This window comes from Elephantulus edwardii, unplaced genomic scaffold (genome assembly GCF_000299155.1).
Source record: "Elephantulus edwardii isolate Elephantulus edwardi_28Jun2011 unplaced genomic scaffold, EleEdw1.0 scaffold00319, whole genome shotgun sequence".
Classification (NCBI taxonomy): domain Eukaryota; kingdom Metazoa; phylum Chordata; class Mammalia; order Macroscelidea; family Macroscelididae; genus Elephantulus; species Elephantulus edwardii.
The window spans coordinates 962,120-970,332 of record NW_006400069.1 but is presented as its reverse complement, the minus strand read 5'-3'; positions in this window follow the sequence as shown (position 1 = coordinate 970,332).

Genomic DNA, 8,213 nt, shown 5'->3' with positions numbered 1-8,213 from the left:
AAGGTCTGTGTCAGAGAGGGAGAAATCAAGTCTTTCCTCAGAGGCTAGGATTTTGAAGCTCCGCTTTACTTTGGGAATGTGGTCATGAAAGATGGGTCCTTGGAGAAAGACATTGTCCTCAGATGGGTAGATGAACAGCACAGGAGAGGGAGACCCCAGATAAGCTGGATTGATACAGGAACTGGGGCAATGGGAGGTGGTGTGTCAGAATTAGTGAGACTGGCTCAGGACAGGGAAGGGTTCAGAGCTGCTGTACATATGGTCACTATACATTGCAGGCAAATCAATGGCACATAACAATAATGTACTATGACAGGTTTGGAAGCAGGAGTGGCATCCACTTCCTAAATAACATGCCTCTAGAACTTCTATGACCTTTGATAAATGTCGATAGTTGTAGAGGAGCTTCAGGCCTTTGGTCATCGGGTCACTATACTGAGTGCTTGACTTGAAGGCATTCAACAACAACAACATACAAGAATGGTTCAACATAAGAAAAACATTCAATGTAATTCACCACATTAACAAAGCAAATAACAAGAACTATATGATCCTATCTATTGATGCAGGAAAGGCATTTGACAAAATCTAATACCCCTTCCCAATTAAGACACTCAACAAAATAGGAGTAGAAGGAAATTTCCTCAGCACAGTGAAAAGTATATATGGAAAACCAAGAGCCAATATCATTATCAATGGAGAAAGACTAAAAGTATTTTTGTTTGTTTGTTAACAGAGACCAGACAAGGATTACCACCGTCACCACTTCTATTCAATACTGTATTGGAAATACTTGCTAGAGCAATATAACAAGAGAAGGAAATAAAAAGCATCCAGATTGACCAAGAGATGGTGAATCTATCACTATATGCAGATGATATGATAGTGTAGACAGAAAACGTTAAGGGCTCAACAAAAAACAAAACAAAACAACACAAAAACCCAAAGCTAATGGAACAATTTAGTTGGGTGGCAGGATACAAGATCAAGATCCAAAAATCAGTCGGATTCTTCTACAGTGACAATGAGAAATCAGAGAAGGAAACCAAGAAAGCAATATCATATACAATAGCCAGCCACAAATTGAGATACTTGGCAGTGAACCTAACTGGAGACACAAAAGACCTGTACAAAGAAAACTACAGAACCTTTCTTTGAGGCACAATAAAAGACCGAAATAAATGGAAGAATGTTCTCTGTTCATGGATAGAAAGACTCAATATTGAGAAAATTACAATCCTACCAAAAGCAATTTACATGTTCAGTGCAATCCCAATACAGGCACCAAATTAATTTTTCAAAGAGATAAAAAGGGAAATTGTCAAGTTTATTTGGAAAGGAAAGAGACCCAAATAAGCAAAATAGTTTTGAAAAACAAAAAATGAAGTGGGAGGTATAGCACTCAAAACCTACTATACAGCGGTAGTAACCATAGCCAAAACAGCATGGTTCTCATATGACAGGTACATAGACCAACTGAACAGAATTGAAAACCCAGAAATGGACCCAACTATCTATGGTCAACTGATATTTGACAAGGAAATAAAACCTATCAAATGGGGAAGTGACAACCTCTTCAAAAATGGTGCTGGTAACATTGGACTGCTACTGCAGAAAGCTGAAAGGGGATCCACATCTCACACCATACACAAAAAATCAACTCAAGAGACCTGGGAATAAAGCCCAAAACCATAAAGTTCATAAGAGACTAACTGGAACCAAGCTTAGATGGCCTCGTCAATGGTATAAAGAGGCTGACAAATGCAGCCAGAAATGCACAATCCGGAAAGGATAAAATTAATGAATGGGAATTTCTAAAGATTAAATCTCTATGTTAATAAAAAAAAATGCTTCCCGCAGGATCAAAGAAAACCTACCATTGGGAAAAATTATTTGGTAATAGCATCTCAGACAAGAGTCTCATAACAAAAGTATACAGAATACTACTGGGCCTCTAGAAGTAAAAGGCTAATAACCCAATTACAAAATGGGCAAGAGACATGGAAAGACCATTCACAGAGGAATACATTTGGACGGCCAATAAACATGTGAAGAATTGCTCAAAGTCACTGGCAATAAGAGAGATGCAAATCAAAACCACAATGAGATACCATCTCACTCCAATAGCAGTGATACAATTTAGCAGGGCAGGAAGTAATAAATGTTGCAGAGGATGTGCAGAGGTGGGAACCCTCATACACTGTTGGTGGGGTTGTAAAATGGTACAAATACTCTAGAAGGAAGTCTGGCATTTCCTAAAAATAGTTGAACACAGAAACTCTGTATGATCCAACTATTCCACTGCTGGGAATAATTTCCCAAGGACATGACTGAGACACCAAATTGAGACATGCAATATTGAGACATACAAATTAACTGAAACACAGAGATTTGTACATCAGTGTTCATAGCAGTGTTATTCACCATCGCAAAAACACGAAAACAGCTCAAATGTCCAACCACAACTGAATGGATTGAGAAATTGTGGTATACTCACACAATGGAATACTAGGCAACATACAGGAGCAACCATCTTGAAAAATACTACATAACCTGGCAAAGATTGGAGAGCATTATGCTGAATGCACTGACTCAATTACATATGGACAAATATTGAATTACAGCACTATTGTAAAAATAGTAGCATAACCACTAAAACAAGTATGAGGACCCAAGCGGGTAAGGGTGGGAACAGAGGGGTGAGATTGGGTAGGGGTGGAACCACAGGGTTGCACATTTGGTGGGTCGAGGGAGGGGAAGGATCTGGCGGTGACTTGAAAAGACAGAGTAATGATGGGCAAGATTCAAAGGTGATTCATTTTATAAATAGAATGTATGGCAATGATTGTATTAAACACAAAATTAATGAAAAATAGTGTGAAACACCATGTACACAAACTTTGTAAGCAAACTAATGTAAAATTGAAAAAAGGAAAGAAAATGGACATCCTTGTCTGGGTCCTGTTTTCAGGGGGCATAACTGCAGTTAATTTTCCCTATGAAAATTATGTTAGTTGTAGGTTTTGCATATATATTTTCACTGCTGTTGCTGTTAGGTGCCATAGAGTAAAATACAATGCATAGCAACCCTATGAACAAGAAATTTGAACCCTGTCCTATTCTATGTCATCCTTACACTTCCTGACACTTACACTTTCCTTACACTTACACTAGAGTCCATTGCTATAGTCACTGTGTCAATCCACCTGATTGAGAGTCTTTCTCTCCTTCACTGACCTTCTGCCTTTCCAAGCACCATGTCCCTCTCCAAGGAATAGCCTTTCTAGCAACAGGCTCAAAGTACGTGAGGAAAGCTTTGTCATATTTACCTCCAAAGAGCACTCTGGTTGCACTTTCTTCAAGACATATTTGTTTGTTCTTTTGGAAGTCCATGGAATATGCAGTAATCTTTTCTAACACTACAGCCCAAAGACATCAATTTTTCTTCTGTCATCCCTATTCATTATCCAGCTCTCAGATGCACAGTACATGATCCAAAAGAAAATGGCCTGAAACGGATGCATCCGTAGTCCTCAAACTGATATCATTACTTCTCAATAATTTGGAAAGGTCCCTAACAGCAGATGTCTCCTGATTTCCTGACTGCTGGTCCCAAGGATATTGACTATGGCTCAAAGTAAAATGGAGGTGTTGACAGTTTCAATTTTTTCTCCAAATACCATTAACATTGCCTATATGTCCAGTGGTAAGATTTTTTCCCCCTTTATGTTGAAATGCAATCCACATTAAAGATTGTATTATTTGATCTTCCACAAAAAATTCTTCAAGTCCTACTCACTTTTAGCAAACAAGATTGTGTTATCTGCATAATGTATCATGATGCCACATTCTTCCTCATAGAGTCCAGCTTCTTGAATGATTTTCTGAGCATACAGCCTAAGTATGGTGAAATAATGCAACCCTGGTTTCAGGGTTTCAGTGTTTACTCCTTTTTTAATTCTAAATCATGTAGTGTTCCCTTACTGTGTTCCACAATAGACTCTTGGTCTAGGTATAGGTTTCTCATGAGCACAGTTTAAGTGCTCTGGGATTCTAAATGTTTACCAAAACTTTTTTATGATCCACATAGTCAAAAGTCTTTGCATAGTTAATAAAGCATATACAGTCTTCTGATATTCTTTACGTTCAGCCAGATTCCATCTGACATTAGCACTTAAATCCCTGGTGCCATAGCCTCTTCTAAATTCTGCTTTTAAAAAAAAGATAGATGTTAATAATGTATGATATGCAGAATCTGCACAACCTTGTTTGGGAAGTAATGATAACTTGAAGCAATTATTAATGTAGCCATCAGTACAGATTATTGTGCTTGAAAATCAAGAAAATTTAAAATCTTCATAACTGATCAATAAACACAACAAATAACAAAAATATTTAAGTTGTCAAGATTTTATTCTACTCAAATAAAACTCAATGCAAATGGAAGAAGCAGTCAATAAATCAAAGGATGTATTGCACTGAGGGAAAATATGCTGCAAAAGATCTCTTATAAACTCTTAAAAAACAAAAATAACACTTTAATGACAAAAGTGCATCTGATGCAAGTCGTGGTACTTTTCAATAGACACATATGCATTTCAAAGCTGTATAATGAAAAGAGAATAACAAAGAGATCTTTGAAGTGAGGTATTTGTAAGTAATATTGAATATAGAATGGACTTGATTGTGTTTAAGCGAAACCCATACTTGGACTAGGAGGCAGTCGTCAGAATAGAGCAAGGAAACACTGCCTGGTTCAAAATTGGGAAGGGTGTGCATCAAGGATGTGTCCTATCTCCATATCTTTTCAATCTATATGTGGAACAGATTATCCGGGAGACTGGGCTCTATGAGGAGAAATGTGGCATCAGGATTGGAGGTAGACTCATCAACAATTTGCATAATGTAGATGGCACAACCCTGCTTGCTGAAACTGAGGAGGACCTGAAGTGCTTGCTGCCGAAGGTCAAGGACTGTAGCCTTCAATATGGATGGAAGCTCAACATCAAGAAAACAAAGATTTTTCACCACTGGGCTGATTGGCAGCATCATGATAGATGGTGAGGAGATTGAGATTGTCGACAGCTTCAGTTTGCTTGGCTCCACAATCAACACTCTTGTTACAAGCAGCCAGGAAAATAAAAGATGAATTGCATTGGGAAAGTCTGCTGTCAGAGAACCTCTCCAAAATTCTGAAGAGCAACAATGTCAGTCTGGAGACTAAGGTGCGCCTGATCCAGGCCATGGTCTTTGCAATTGCTTGCTATGCAACAGAAAGCTGGACAATGATAGAATGAAAAAAAAGCTGGATGATAGAAGAAGAATTGATGCCTTTGAGCTGTGGTGCTGGATAAGAGTATTGAATATACCATGGACTGCTAGAAGAACAAACAAGTTCATCCTAGAGAGGGTGAAGCCAGGTTGCTCCTTGGAGGCAAGGATTCTGAAGCTTCATCTGACATACTTTGGACATATTGCAAGGCAGGATCAGTCCTTAGAGAAGGACATCTTACTTGGGAGGGTGGAAGGACAGTGCAGGAGGGGAAGACCATAGTTGAGATGGATTGATTCAGGCACTGGGATAATGGGGTTAGGTGTGTCAGAGACAATAAGTTTGGCAAGGGATAGAGCAGGGTTTAGGGCTGCTGTACATAGGGGCGACTCGATGGCACATAACAACAACCACCACTAGAAAAATAAGAAAGCTCTGGTGACCTAGTGGCAAGAATTCCAAAGGCATGTGGTTTGAGGCCACCAGCTGCTCCATGGGAGAAGGATGGGCAATCTCCTCCCATGTGATTAACTGTCCCTGAACACACTCCTGAGGGTCACCTAGGGGTCAGTTCCAATTCTATGGTACACAATAACAACTTATCCAGAATAATGAACATGCCTGTTCTGGGGAAATGTTCCACAGAAATGAGGATGACAAGATTTAGTCATGCTTATTTTTGTACATATCATCAGTAAAAATCAACCAATAAAGAAAATAATAATACCAAAAAAATCCAGCTTGGACATCTGGGAGTTTCCTATCTATATACTGTTCTAGCCACTTTTGAATTACCTTTGGCAGTATTTTGCATGCATGTGGTATAAATGATATTATTCAATAGTTTCCACATCCTGTTGGATCACCTTTCTTGGGAATGGTAACAAATATGGACCTCTTCCAATCCATTGGCCAGATAGCTGTCCTGCAAATTTCCTAGCATAGACTGGTGAACACCTCCAAGGCTGTACCTGTTAATTGAAACAAGTCAGTTGGTATCCTATTGATTCCTGAAGCCTTAATTTTTTGCCAATGCCTTCAATGCAGCTTCCACTTCTTTCTTCATTAGCATTGGTTCCTACTTATTTGGTATTTTCTGAAATTTTTAGTGTCAGTCAGTTCTTTTTGGTACAGTGCCTGTATATTCCCTTTATCTTCTTTTGATATTTCTTGTTTCATTCAATGTTTTGCCCATAGCATCTTTCACTATTGAAACTTGAAGCTTAAATTTGTTTTTCACTTCTCAGCTTGAGAAATGCAGAGTGAGTTCTTCACTCTTTATTCATTTTATTCTTCAGTCCCAGCTTTCTGTACATTCCATTATAATACTTTGCTTTGTCTTCTTGAGCTGCCCTTTGAAATCTTCTGTTCAGCTTTTTAATTTTGGTAGGTTTTCCCTTTGTTTCGGCTTCTTGATGCACTGGTGCAATTTTCAGAACTTGTTCTGACATCCAGTTCAGTTTTTTCTTTCTCCTCTGCTATGTCATGTGGGCATATTTTCAAGAGGAGACCAGTCCTTATTAAAAGGCATCATGTAGCAAAAGGTGGAGGATCAGAGAAAGAGAAGAAGATCCTCAATAAAATGGATTGACATGATGACTGTAACACAGGGCTTCATATGCCAGAGAGTGTGACAATGAAGCAGGATTGGCAAGGATCTAGCCTGTTGCTCAAAAGGTCACTATGAACTTTATTTGACTCAAGGGAACATAAGAGAACAAGAACAATGTGTGAGATATAGATCTTTTTGCCTTCCATTTCATTCTTGACAGCTTTCAATTTTCCTAGATTTTTCTTTTGTACATTCCACCTTTTGTGATTATTCATAGCTTCAAAAACTATAAATGTAATTGAGAAGAATGGAAACACCAGGACAGTTAATTGTGTTCATGTAAAATCTCTTGACTAAGAAACAGTTGTTTGAACAGAACAAGGAAATACTGCATTGTTTAAAATCAGAAAAGATGTACATCGGGGTTTTATTCGTTAACCTTTTGTATTCAATATGTATACTGAACAAACAATTTGAGAAATGAAACTGAATGAAGAATGTGGTATCAGGATTGGACTCATCAACCACCTGCATTATGCAGATGACACAACCTTGCTTGCAGAAAATGAAAAATATTTGAAATATTGAAGAAGATCAAAGATTATAGCCTTCAGTTTGGATTACATCTCAACATCAGGTAAAAAACACTCACCATAGGTTCAGTTGGCATGATCATGAAAAATGAAGAGAAGATTGAAGTTATCAATAATTTCATTTTACTTAGATCCAAAATCTACATCATGCAAGTGATGTGTTCCAAAATATGTGTTACAGAGTGAAAATGGTGGAGTGAGGTACACTGTGGTGAACTGGCCATGGGGCTGTGGGTCAGGCCCGTCCTGAGATGTCAATTTCGTTGAATGGATTATGAGTTTCCTCAACACAAGAAGAACATTTTCCTTGACATTTAGGTGCTTTTGTATTTTCTTCATCCCAGAAAGAAAAATAAATTCTGAACTCAGGATTTGGCAAGCGTTTTTGTGTTATCTTCTGTATCAGATACTCCTGCTTCTTTTATCTGGCCATGTTACCTTGTCTTCAAATTTGGATATTGCTTCTCTACAGTTTACATCCAGGATTTGGAATGGAAAAGGCTACTTTTCTTTTTAATTCTACCTCTTAAATTCAACATGGTGAAGTCCCTAAATCCAGTCACTCTGTCAATTTCTTCAAAGAAAGAATTAATTGTCATGGATCTTCTGCTGCTTACTTAATGGTAAAGAAATTATTTTAAAAATGGGAGTCTGATCTTAACTGGAAACACATACATTGATGACAGTATTTCTGAATTCTTTATCTTGTGTTCCAAAAAGAAGACTAAATAAACAGCAAAAATGCATGACTTCAAGGCTTGTTTAAATGTCTTCTATTTTCTTTTTTTTTTTTTTT